This window comes from Rhamphochromis sp. 'chilingali', assembly GCF_963969265.1.
Source record: "Rhamphochromis sp. 'chilingali' genome assembly, chromosome: 3".
NCBI lineage: Eukaryota > Metazoa > Chordata > Actinopteri > Cichliformes > Cichlidae > Rhamphochromis > Rhamphochromis sp. 'chilingali'.
This window is the reverse complement of record NC_137931.1, coordinates 31,704,371-31,718,525: the sequence shown is the minus strand read 5'-3', so window position 1 is coordinate 31,718,525 and position 14,155 is coordinate 31,704,371. Positions and strand designations below refer to the sequence as shown.

At 40.6% G+C, this 14,155-nt stretch overlaps 1 protein-coding gene across 3 annotated transcripts in view; it reads left to right on the top strand.

Annotated features, from left to right (window-relative positions):
* LOC308393553 (pre-B-cell leukemia transcription factor 1) overlaps window positions 1–14,155 on the top strand; it is a 63,602-nt gene that overhangs the window by 32,404 nt on the left and 17,043 nt on the right. The gene's annotated exons all lie outside the window — the stretch shown is intronic.

The following is a 14,155-nucleotide window of genomic DNA, read 5'->3' as shown; positions in this document are numbered from 1 at the left end:
TCTTATTGAATAGACAGACATCACACAAATACCTGCATGCATATCATACATAGAAATAGTGAGGTGATTGAATTTAGCTCCAGCAGAAATATAAATTTAGACTCAGGAACAACCCTGGAACTTGTTTCCTGGTTTCATTTCCTGTCTCTTCACTGTGGGATTTTCTCTTATCAGCATGCGTTATATCATGTGAATAATCTCATTTTCCTGCAGCTTTTTTTTGCAGCTTTCATAATGAGAATTTCCCACAATCCTGATTTTGATGAACATTCTCGCTGCTGTAAGCGTTCCAGAGAAAAACCATTCCTTTTTGGAGGAGAGAAGAATAAGACATATTCACCTAGAAATTGCTTCTCTTTTTATTCATTTCACTCCTGCTTTAGTCCACCTCATTTCAGATATTACTGCTCCCATCTGTGCTGAACAATCAGAAAGGAAGCCTCTTTTGTGGCTCTCATTTTCCTCGGGCCTGCAGTCTCAATGACATAATGTTGTGCACGGGCCTCTGCAGGGCACGTCTTGCTATCTCTCACTGTGGATTCACACTCAAGTAGCTTCACTGTTCCTGATATGTAAAATACCAAATCCTATTATTTCTTTGGCTAAATAACACTGGTCCCAAAGGCGTTGTGTGATGTTTTAATGAGAGCCCCGATTCCCGATGCTCAACGGCATCTTCTCCTCTGCATTTCCTTAAACTGCCAAGTAAGAGCCCCATTAATAATTCAGCTCATTAAAGTGTGTAATTAATCTGGAGCTGTGTAACAGGGAGAGACTGGGGCGCAGGGAGAAATCTCTCCAGGGGGGCACAAGAGAAACATTGGGCTAAGAGACACAGCACACCCGGTGTGATGGAACCAGTTTCCCGGCACACAACCAGTCCTCCTGCATCATTTATCTGGCAGGAAAAAAGCCACAGAGAGGCGCCGCCGCTTCTGCTGCTACACCCGAGACATCTTCAGGCAACTCAGCCAATCAACAATTCAGCACGGGTACACACAGGGGCAGGCACTCTGTGGACTCTGTGCTTGCCTGCACGTCCTTGTGAATGTGGAGAATCTGTTCTGGTGTCTGTTTATGGAAGATGTAGGAGGTCAGTTTCTTAAAAAGTGGTTTTAGTCGCCATGTACGTCCTGCAAAATATAAATCCAAAAATACAAATATCCAAAAGTTCTTTTTTTTAATTCAAATAATTGACATAGTCGTAATTAAAGAGCCGCACATGTTATATGTTACTGCGATATTTAATGTATAGGTTGAATCACTGTTCAGTGTTTTACTGGCATGTAAATATATTATGCTTTAACAACACAACACAAAAATTATATTTTTGAAGTCATATTTATGTGTTTGTGTGCATATTACCTTCCCAATTTAAAGTTTCTACTTTTATAACCATTAAACATCAGATATGTTGCTTTGGTTTGTGATTACATGCTCCGTCACTGGAAGCTCAGCTGTTTCACAACGCTTTTTTACATTAGTGCTAATACTGCTCCACAAAGCCACTTCACACAGTCAAAACAGATAAAATATCATGTGCTCTCTATGTAGTTATTGTAGATGCTCAAAGCTAAACCCAGTTAACCGTTTAAGTAATTGAGGCTTTTTTGTACCACCTAGATGAGTTTTTTTTTTTTTTAAATCATATGAAAAAGTCTCATTTGCACCGACGAAAACTAATAAATGTAGTCCTGTTAAACGATGCTAGCTGTATGCTAACTAATCAAATTTATTACATAATTTATTCACAACTAATGTTATAATAATATAATTATACTAGATAGTCTTTGCAAATAAAAGTATGAAAGAAGCAGGAAAAGATCCCAATGAATGTCTTTTGTATGTTTTTAAAATTGTAACATTATGGTCAGCTACTACTACGACCACGCTCCTACACCTCTGTCTGTTTTAACTTTAGCGATTAATGCTCAACCAAAAAGCCCCACCATGAATGTAAAGTGCCTAACAATCCATTTCCTCAACTTCATTGTCACTTCCTGTAGTTACACGTTTGACTTTTTAAGGTAGTATAATTTATTCAAAGCAGCTTTCATGTCAAAAATGCCAAGGTGACATTCAGCTGACTAGAACGGAAGCGTTTCCTGCACATATGTTCATAGGTGCATTGACATTTACATGCTGCAGAATTACAAAGTTTGTCACACTGACTGATAACACATTAGCCGCATCACCAAAATCAGAAAAAGATGCCGTATTGCTGATTTGTGGCGAGAAACTACTCTTCAGCTCTCACACAGAGCCTCACTTGGTCACAGTTCAAGGAATCCTTATAAAAATTACTGTTTATTTTATGTGTTTTTGGAAAATACTCCTGGTAAGCCAGTGTGAGACTCACTGTGTTGGCCTCAAACATCAGTGAAGACTCTGGGAAAAGCAGAAACCTGGAACCAGACGCTGTGAATAATTTATGCTTTAAAATGGACGTGGGATAATTTATCAAATTTATTGCCAGTTAATTTCATTTTCATCAACAGATTAAATGATTTTGTCACTTCTAATAGTGTCCCGCTTATTACAGCATCTTTATCAATCCTTTTTAATTGTAATTTAGGCGGATAAAACTTAAACTGTGATGTATGACTAGCAGCCTCTGAAAGCTACTTTGTTATCACATTGTGTTGAGAGATTTCTCAGTTAGTGAACCCATTTTTGAATAGTGCGGTAGGTTGAATTACATTGTACAGCACAGATATCTGTGGACTGAATTTGTTTTTAAGTTACAAAACTCAAAGGATATCATCAGTTCTCAAAGGCACAAAGCCCAAACAAGGCAACTGAGGTGATATTTGTGCTGTTTGCTTTCAGATGTTTCAGGTAGACCTCAGTAAACAGTGGCATTTACACTCAGCATGCCTGCTGCCACTCACGAGCCCTCAGCTGCTCCAGATGTGGCTTAATTTACTGCGACTTGGCTAATCATGGTGATTAAGGATTAATTACTGTTAATCACTTTTACATAAACTGGCTGGCGGTAGGAGAGCTGTGCTCTGAGAAACATGCCACACATCACTGTGTGTAGTCAAATAGATGGAATGGGACAGAGCTGGAAGCTGCCAGGCCTCTCAGTCCCGGGTTTCTGTGCATTTCTGATGTAGCTTTTTAACTCCAGAGTTCACCAGTATAAGGAAGTCAACCTCTAATAATACTTAATTCTGGTCGTGTGGTGCCAGTTTGGTTTTCACTGAACATATGTGGGGATTGGTTAAGTCTCGGCATACCGAAGCGGGAGCATGTTTCTTAGTAACAGGAGAGGCGTTGTCAATATTCAACACAGCAGTTGTGTCTGGTCAGCTGAGGCTAAACAGACACTGCTGGGCCGTGTGACTGTCCTGCTACAGGAGATAAGAATGTGAAGGAGCAAAACCACTGGGAGTTCTATTAACACAGACTGACAAGGGAATCACAGGGACATCAGGGGGTCCGCGGTGAGGCTGACAACAAAGCCGCTGCACTGTACCCCCCCACCCCCGCCCCTCCCGCACAAGCTCAGGGTGGCAGTGTGGTCACCTTCCCTCCTTGGCCTGGTTTCACACTGTGACATGCTCGTCTGCTCTCCTGAAGGAATGGTTTTAATAAGGTGGAGCAGATCAAGGCGACTGTTAATGACATGGCAGGCCCAGTCAACACAGTGCCCGAGGCCCTGGATGGCCCCAGTCTGGTGCATGCTGCTGGACGCTCAGTGTCTCATGAGGGACACTTAGAACACTTGTCTGGATGCTCTTTAACTGCTACCCATCCAAGTGTCGTATGAAAAAGTTCCACACTGGAGTGAACCCAAGCAGATGGGCTTATATTTGTGCCTTTTGTTACTGATATTTGTCAGTTTAATTTTATGCAGGATCGAATACTTATGAACTGAAAGCACATGATCAAAAGGTACACCATTATAAAATGGCTGAGTATTTTATAAATTATGCTAAGGTGTTATATAGAATATATTAAAGCTTTGTGCGACACAGCAAAGCAACAGGATAAGTAAAAATTTTACAGGCTTGTACAAAAATGACTTTTTAGTCTTTGGAGGTCATTTACACTTTCTTGAACACAGCATAAAGGGTTAATCTTTTTATATCTCACAAAAGTTATAAATAAATTAAGAACAATATTAATGCATTGCTTTTCTAATTGATATTAGTGTGTTAACACTACCAGCTGTAGTCACTAGCTGTCTGCTGTCGGTGGTTTAAGTCACTAAGCACTGGTGTCTTTTGGTGCATTTTTAATGCAGTTATCTGACAAAGAGGTCCTGAATAGTTGTCTAAGTCAGTACAGGGGCATACCTGCAGTGTTTATGTGTGCAGCTTCCAAACCAAACTCAATAGGCTCTGCTAATAACACTTCACCCACTTGACCAAATATGGCCACTGCTAACTCGGAAAAAGAAAAAGAAGGATACTGACAGCCATAATACTACAAATCAAGTCACTGAAGCAGGACTTAATAACCCAGTGGGTATTTTATATCATAATGGCTGCATCAGCATATGATCGCATGTAGAGTATCATAGAGGACATCTTTGAATCCTCATGCCACCCACAGCAAAAATAGAAAGTCAGTTATCTTCTCTGGCATCAGTTTTCACCACAAGTCCATTAGCTGACCAATAGGAACACAGTGCACTCCTTTGTATGCCACATGGCAACGAGACAAGCAGGCTAAAGAATAAACCAGGTCTCACTTTTAAGCTTTTTTTTCCAGACAAAGAAAGCCGTTATGATCATCTAAAACACTACAGTTTGTTTGCATTGTTCTCATTGAAAGTTGCCTCTTATAGCTCCTTTTTAATGACATAATACTGTCTCCAAGCCAATTCAAGGCAGCAGTTTATGGTATTCCTCTTAATTGCCTACACTGAACATTGAATTTGTTTGGTATTCTTAACCCAGCACAAGAAGTTTGTGGGGAGGGGTAATTTTTTATACATGTTTCTACACTTTGTGGGTCAGAACCTCGTGAGACTGTGCAGATGAGCTGAAAATGCAACCATGTAAAAAGAGCTCAAACTTTGTCTGCACCTCATGATCTCCAGCAGTGGATACAAACCAATGAAGAATATGAAAAGATTGAAGCTTGAGGTTTTTCTTCTAATTTAGTAACAAAATACATTTCTGCAACTTTTCTAAATGACATGAAAGAAATTGCATCTCACTGCTCAAACTATGACAGGGATTTCAAGATGGTTTGTTTAATTTAATCAGATATACTGAAATATTCTTTGGAAAAGTAAATTTCGCCGTTCTTGGCTGAGTAGATATTAACGGAACTAGATGGAAGCCCGAGGCTGTCAGTGAACTAATTCATCCTGGATGCTGGGAGATTAGGTCAAGCATTTAGTTTTGCTAAAAAACTTTTTTTTTCTAAAATGTCAGAAGAAGAACAACTATATACTAAAAAAAAAAAAACCCCTGTAAATTTTAAGTGGTAAGTTTTTGTCTGCTGTGTTATTAGTGGCCCTAAGACCTCGGTGGATCCAATTCTAATTCCCTCCATTAGTGGTATCAGTAGACGATTGCAGTGTGTGCGATCAGGACTTCCTAACAAAGACAATGCTGCTTCTTTCTCTTCTGAACTGGTGGTGACAAAGCAGAGGGACCACATGGTGGATGAGAGAGCAGCGGAGCGCTTTAATGTGAAGGCTGTCAGCTCCACTCCCCTTGGTTTTCACCTTCTGAAGAGCACGAGGCCTTATCGGTTTAATTGACTCTTTATCTTTTTGTTAATTTCCCCTTTAGTGCAGTAACTCCCATTCTGCCTTTTGATATGTCATTTTACACTGGCTTTTGCGTGACTTACAGGAAGTGTCTGTATAGATTAGTATATTTCATGAAAAGGCAGATTTCCTTTTAACAACACAGTAAAGGAGCTCAGTTGCCACTTAACTGTCGCCATTGCCCATTAACCTCTGTGATATTGTCTGTTAACCTTCCTCAATTAAAATGAATCTCGAGACTTTATGCATTTAAAGTAAATGCAGTAAAATAATTTTATTCTTCACACATCCCAAAGCACTTTTTGTGCATATCTTATGAATGAAGTATAATTTTATATCACCGGCAGCGATCCTTGAGTCCTTACAAAGGCAAACAGAGGGGACTTAAGGAGAGCAGGATTTAACAGTTTGATGCCTGTCGTCTTCCTCCTGGTGTATGTTGGTTCTCTTTCCATTCCAGTACACTTGCGACTGTATAATGAATTATGCCGATGTTGAATTAGCATGTAGCTGTCGCTTCGGCTCTGGTGCCTGCCTTGTGACAGGACCACCACAGCACAGGCTTGTGTAGAGAGAGGGGGCTTCTACTATGATTTATTAACTGCTAAAACCACAATGAAGTGTGTCCACTGAAGCACCAATACAAACAAATAGGGCCAATCCCGTCACTGCAAATCCAGACAGACAGGCTCGACCACTGCCTGACCAGAAAGGGTTAATTATGCAAAAGCGTTTGGCTTTGACCCGACACACAGTAATGTTTTAAAGAAGGACTGTTTAGTGCAGGATTACACCACATTCTGTTTATTACTTTAAAAATATAGGGATTTTACTCACATGCATTTTCTTTGAAAGCTCCAAATTAATGATCTAGTTGTTATTTTTCAAGCGAAGAGAAGATAAGAATATTTTTACAGTTGCGAAAAATGTAAAACCTACTGAAGTTAAAATATTTTCACAACGACATAAGTTAACAACTACTGGATTTCAACTACAGTCGGTCACGATGACGCGTTTGCTTGGTGGAATGTTTCTGATTAAAAAAGGGCTACTGAGTGACTGCAGTCATAAATAAATGGCACAAATAAATAACCATATTTTTAAAATGGCAGTTTTCCATGTGAGATGATGACATTAGCATTCACTTGTTTTTTTCAGGCACTTTCCTGAAGTGCAATTAATCCGTCCCTTGTCCTAGCATGACTCCCTCTGCTAGACGTCATTCACAACACACTACTGTTTAGCTCACGCTTTCAGCACCGTGCATACACTAGCTTATATTTTATGATTCATTTATACACAGTAATGTACACCGTTGATACAGTTCCTACAGCCAAGTTTACAATGGAATATCATTTGAATAAAACGACGTCTCTGTAGGTACAAGATAAGGCCGTATTTTAAAGCAAATTCTTAACACACATAACGAAAATTATCCACAGCAGTTTACTGTCGTATTGCCATAAATAATTTCTGCCAGGCCAGAGTGACAAGCCAATATAACTGCAAGTTTTTCCTGGCATTTCTTTTTTGGTCTCATCCTTTCAGCATGATTTGAAAGTTTTATCCAGCAGTATAGCCTGTAAACTAGAGCCAGCTTGATGTACAGCATTTTTCAGTTGACATTTGCTTATTAATAATAAATTGTTATGGATGTGGATCGACATGAAAACTTTCTGGCTAGTTTGTCCAGCAGAGGGACTCCATTATTCAGTATGCTCAGCTCTGTCTGCAGCACATGTAGCAGAATAGCATCGTAGCTGTACAGATGTTGGAGCAGAGTAGCTGCCATATTTCATGCATATGCATACAGAAAATTAGTCAATATAGAAATACCGGAATTTTTTACTCTGATTAAATTGTGAAGTTTTCTATGCATTTTCTTGTTACTGCTGACTGCTTGCTTAATGCTTGAGCAAATAAAACCTCAGTAAGTTAAGTGGCATCAGATAGGCTGGATAGAAAGATAAGATGATGTTTTATATTCAAAACTAAGCAGAAGTTTGAATTTTAATAGAAGTATCAACCCAAATACATATTTACTCTGTGTTTTTAGCCCTATCTTCTGTGCACCACTGAAAAACTGACTGAAAACATGAGCGGCTGAAGTCTTTGCTGGCAAAGAGCTCTTCAAAATGTCAAACCAGGCAGTTGTTGATCTGACTGAGCATGCTGTCACCTGACCGGTATCGAGTGTCACTTTTGGCTGTCTCTCCCCGTGCCGCTCCTCGTGACGTAACAGTGCAGCTCACAGTATCTGGGTGCAGAATGGGAGGCCTCCAAAGGTCTCCACCAGTCTGAACTAAGGCATCCAATCTCTGTCAGAGGCCTTTATGTTTTACCGTCCATCTCGCTAACTATGACAGACCAGCCCAACGTCATTAATTAAACATAAGGCTTCCCCCCAATCACCCGATCTCCGTGACAGGCTGCCATGCCAACAGTCCCTGTCGACATGCCTCCGAAATCTAGAAGGGGATTACATATGGTAATGTTTTTTGACAGCCTGCCATTTGCCTCTGTTAATCTGATAGGATAAGATATCTGGACTGCAGAGCATGGTGTGCAGTAACTCTTTGAGTCTGATATTGTTATGCCACAAAAAAACTGAATCATTTCGAAGATGCAGGCAGTGTCCTGGAAGAAATCTTAATCCCCTGACAAGCTTTTGATACAATCCCAAATATTGTCACTGACTCAAAAGTATATTTTTAGACTTGGATCTGGCTTGTATTTGCTGTCAATTTTAATATTCCGCACATTCTTGAATCATATCAAGTATGGTGAGATGATGTGACAATCTATAATGGACCTGTGTCCTTCCACAGCATTTCTCCAAAGACACTAGTTCTGTTGCCCCAGGCTACCGGCCCACTTTCATTTTGCCACGGTTCGTTCTCCTTCAGAGGGAGAAGACGGGTTATTCTCTGGTCTTTGTTCAATTAAGACCAACCCCAAACTCAGAGCCTCTCTGAAATGGTGCATCTCTGTTGCAAGTTGTTCAATTAATATTTCAATACCCACAGACATCTTCATGTAAGGCCATGAGCCAGTCTTCTCGGATGACTAATAAATGGGAAACGGAGAATGTTACACATGTGCTCGCTGAAAAACAAGCAACGTGGGGGGAGCGGGAGGAGGTTTAGGCAAGCTGCTCTCCCCCAAACAAGGACGTTAATCATCTCCAAGCATGATATTCCGAGCTTACCCTCAAAGAGCAAAAGCTTTTTCCCTCAGCCTCGCGGAAATGAAATAAATATTCCCAGAGAAACAACCAGACAGTTAAACATCCACCTCTCCAAAAGCCAATTGCCCTTGGCTTTTATTAAATATCGATTTGATTTGTAAAAGGCCAGATGTTGGGAAGTTAAACAAATGTCGTGTTCTCCCATTCCAGTTTACTTTTGTCTTCTCAGCCGGTGACATTTTGTCTCTCAGCATGTACACAGAGCAGTAAAACCACCAACCATCCATCCTCTCCCAATCCATCCACACAGAGACACCATGAATACGTAATTTCTTCCCGGCAAAATCATCTATTGTGCATCCGATTCATAAATTCATTAATAACAACAGCTACTGTGGTAAAAAAAAAAATCCCATGTTTTTATTAACGCATAAGCAAAGCAATAAAGCCTGGTGCGTGCCTCCTTGAGAGAATTGCTTGTCAACAACAGGAAGGGGGGGGGAATAAGGCATCGTCTGACAACAAGCCATCTTTGAAACACCTCCAAGAGAGAAATGGCATCCATTAGAGACATACAAAAAAACGCGTGCTTGTCGACGAGCAGTGGGGGGAAATCTCTCGCACACACATCCACAGATAATTGTTTATCCCTGAGAGAACCTTCAGTGTTTGTCTGCGGGTGGCTAAGTAAGTTCACCAGCACTATTGGACAGGGAGTGCCCACCAGACCCAAGGCTCGAAATACATTAGGATGAATCAATTAGGCTGCCATTAGCCAATAAAGTGGCCCTCACTGAGTCGTGTAATTATGACCCACAGCAAAGCCAATTTTATGGAGGCACATTATCCCTTTCTTTTCCTTATTAATTGTATTTGTTTGAGATAATCCCTCCATGGTTTTAATTATGCGCTTTAGGTTCAGGGTGGAAGAAATAAATCATCATTTGCTTCAATCACTTCCAAATACTGCAGGTCTGCAGTTTTGTTTTGTTTTTTCTCACCGTAAGGGAAGCTACCCATCGCGGGGCAATGACTGCACTGATTAGGCACTTAAATTAAAAATGAATGCAGAAATCCAGATTAACCCCACTCAGAGCGAGTTCCCATCAGATTCTGCGATAAGATGCCAGGAAGAGCTGATATTATAGGCAGCCAGCTACTTAGCTTGTTCCCAGCTCAGAGGACACTGTAAGTGTGACAATGTGCTGTCAATGAGGGATGACAGTACACAGCCAACATGGCGTAATGCATTGTTCCTTCCTGGGTCCCTCCTGACAGATGCTCTCCAAGACAGCTGGATCAGCAGCAAGAATGGAGCCGGGATACGAGGGGAGGATATGATATGCGGGCTGATTAGCGAAGGTATACACGTGTCAACAAGCGAGGCCTGGGGATCACGTCGGAGTTTGTGTTAATTGTCAGTTTAAGACAGCGTTACCTACTGATTTTGAGCACAATGCAGGGCTTTGAATAAGCAGCATTGCTGGATGCAGTCGTTTTCTTTCCATTTGTCCATGACCTTTCTTATTCGTAGAGAAAAAATGTCAGCCTGCTAGAACTTTTTCTGTTTCCCATCCAAGAGATCTCCTAAGAAATGACCTTCTCTGCAACAGGCACTCTTCTAAGACTGATGTTGGAGGAGCTTCAAGCCAAGTAAAATAAACACTTTGAATGTTAAGCTGGAACTTGGCAGACATGAACTGAATCATTTTTGTGGACACAGGGAATTTTTATGTTCCATTTTCATTTGACAGTCTAGACATTTTATGGGTTAGGGAAGAAATCTAGTCTAGGACTTTTGCCTGAAACATCTGTGAAGACATGCTGATGTTCTCTGGACTTTTACTCTTTGTTCCTGGACTTGGGAAGCAGGAAACGATATCTTGTCCCATGTGCTTTATGTCAATTTTGAAAAGATCATTTTTATTACAGATGCACCAAATGTAAAGTCCTGGGCCAATTTCAAAACACCCAAACTGTATTATAGTTTTTGTCTTAGCCACTTTAGAGATGTGTCGCACATTATGTTGTCTAATGTTTATTCTTCTGTAATCTTTTGCTCAAAAACACTCTGTACTCTGCCATATACAGTACTCTGTGTATGGCTTGTTTAGTGAGACGCAAATACACAACAGTGGCAGCACAGATTACACGTTTCACAGATTTACTAAGATTTAGGGGCTCTGTGACCATCTTGGATTGTGAAGCCGAGGTTGCTGGGGGTTCTCCAGCTTTCCGAGTTGGAGATCCAACTTGAGGGGACATTCCAGTTCCCACTTAAAATTAATCAGGGCATTCGTTTTAGAATTACTGTAGTCAGTAATCTCAGGCAGCTGTGCCAAACAGCAATATTTCTGTTAAATTAACAACATTTTATGATATTCATGTAATAAAAGCACATTCTCAGTGTTCCTTTAAATGAACTGTCATTGGGAAACCAGAGCTGCTGCAGAGAATGCTGGACTAATGCTGTGTTCTTCTGCTTTGCTAGCAGTTTAATAAATAGTGAATAAACTGAATGTCTCATTAATAATAACCAATAACTAACCAACTAATAAGGCAGCATTAGAAAGCATTGTTTTGTTTTTTTGCTGATTTTGGTCTTCATTTCCTCCTTTATCCTAATGAAACAAAGCATCTTCATAACTGATGAGTTAATGAGTGGTTTTAAAGTCTAATACATCATCACACCGTCTGAACAGTTAACTAGAGGAAAAATGATGTAACAAAACAGAAACACCGGCCATTGCCAACATTAATTAATCAAATAGGTCCACTTAAATATCAATCTTCTACTTACACAGCACGTTAACAGGCTTTAATTTTGAAGAGGTGTTATTTAAGTCAACTCTTTACGTCTAAAACTCAGATAGATAGTTTCAGTATGGCTTGACCTATAAATCCTGCAACCTGTTTTCAGTTCAGTGTTACCATAATGTAAGTTGTCAGCCTTCTTTTTTCTTCTTTAAGTATGTACTGCTGTGAGATGTTTTCCTACTAAAAATTACTTCCAGAAAGGGCAGCTAGTCCATGGGATATTGTGGTGTGCTCCTATTTTAACACCCACTTTAGATCGGCATTTATGAGGTGGTAAATGTAGAAAAAGTGCCTCTCTGTACTGGTGAGCATTCAAGAGCCGTGGGAGCGGCAGCGGCGGCGGGGCCACTGCTGATGTACGTTAACTAAAGCAGACAGGCGGGTTTAGAGTTTCTGATGGAGCAGGTTTGATTGGGTCATAACGTGGCAGCAGTTGTGACGGTGTGGAGGTAAGGCGCGTGTGAAGCCATCTGAGATTTTCCCCTCTAAGCCTGTCTATACATTACTGGAGTGATGAAAGAGTCTTGGTAACGAGACAGGATGTTTGTACTGTCTTGCCATCTCAAGAGACGTCCCCCCCCCCAACGCCGCCATTTCTCCTCCAATACTCCTCCCACACTCAATCTACCTCCCGCTGAGTCTATGGCCTGAAACCCTGACCTCTTCCACTCGCCAACAGTTGCCATATTTGCATTTCCAGTCCACTTAAAGGCAAAGGTGGGGGTGAATGTGGGAGCCCCCCTCCTCTTCCCCTACAAGTACAGCAGGCTTCATTCTCATCCCAGTGACCCCCTGCCCAGGACTACCAACCCGGACAGCAGTCTGGGGTTAATGCACCAAGCACTCCTATTGTCTCTGAATTAATGAAGTGCTCCGTGCCTGTCCCTTCTCATTCAATGACAACGAGACAAATGACAAGTGGTATTGTTTTAAATGGCTATCGACACTCAAGGGGCGCAAAGTCACAGAGTCAGGGCTCCTGTTAGGTCCGATAACGGTAACACCAGCTGCCGTCAGAGTGCCTTCGATGTCCACTCTGGGGTCAATTTGAATGCTAGCAGCACAACGCTTCACACAGGAGAAGGGATTTTATATTGAAATGGATGGTTCTCAGATGGAGGAGGAAGAGTCTGAGCCTGTGTTTTCACCTCAGAAAATGGAAGGTGGGGACTTGGATGTCCTAAAGAATGGCAAGGGAGACCTCTAGTGGCAAAGAGGAGTATTTGATCAGATTGTTTACTGACGCTATTAATACTTAAACCATACTGTTTTAGGTGTGAAATCAGCTCACACCTAAAACCCACACAGGCACATACACAGCTGCAACTCTGAATGAGTGCTGTAAAGAATAAATAAAGTCCTGGTGAAAAGTTTAAAATATTGGGGGTGATCAGAGTGACTTTCAGAATATTTCTTAAAAGAATTTCCACTTGCCTCAGTGCAATTTCTACTTGATTTAAATGCAAGATTATAGTCAAATTGTACCCATTTTGATTTTAATTCCCAAAATGATTATAGCATTGTTTTGGAAAAATGAGAAATTATCTCAAACCTACTCGTATATAGAAAAACGTCAAGATATAAGGACAAACAAAGACTATTTAAAAAAGTCTGGGGTCCTTTTTTAACCGTGAATTTGGATTACTCTGTATCAAATGGGAAGAGCAGTTTTCTTTCTGCTTTGTTTGTTTGTTTTTAAATTAATGTTAATATCCATTTAAGGAAGAAAGGTTGACTAAAATAACAGGAAACAAAATATTATTTCAGATGTCGGGTTTTGTCAAAAAAAATTTAAAAAATGTTAAAAAAAAAAAAAAAAAAAAAAAAAAGACGACGTAACCCAAGAAAAAATAAACGAATTCCACAACCTAGAAACTGAGAATAGGGAAATATTTGTCAAAACAGTTGTTGCTTATTATTCTGTCAGTATATTAACCAAATAAGGGGACTAATTACTTGAGCTCAAGTGAATCTGGCAGCCAGCTGAGCTGATTAAAAAAGGAAGTGTGGGTGACCAGAAGCCTGATGGGAGAGCTGTGCGATTTTTTTTTGGGGGGGGAAGAGTGGACAAATTGTGGAAAATATCTAAAACATGCAAATCAAAGAAGCTTATGTCTCCAAAAGGAGTGTATCTAATTTGATCATGAGAGCTTCTTTCCATAGATCGTCTTCAGGCCTGTCAAAGTCATTAATTTCTTGGGGTATTTGTGGAAGTAGCTTTGGATGAAAAACAAACGTGAAACCAATTAGGAGGTTGAATTTGAAAGTTGAATAGATAAATGAGAGGAGGCAGCACCATCTTCAAATGGTCCTTTTTTACAGCAGACCCCATGTTTCCTTCAGTGAGGCAGACTTCAGTCTCCCTCAGCCTGTGTGTCGGTCTTTGTTATACTGCACGGCTCACGCTGAGCTGGTGG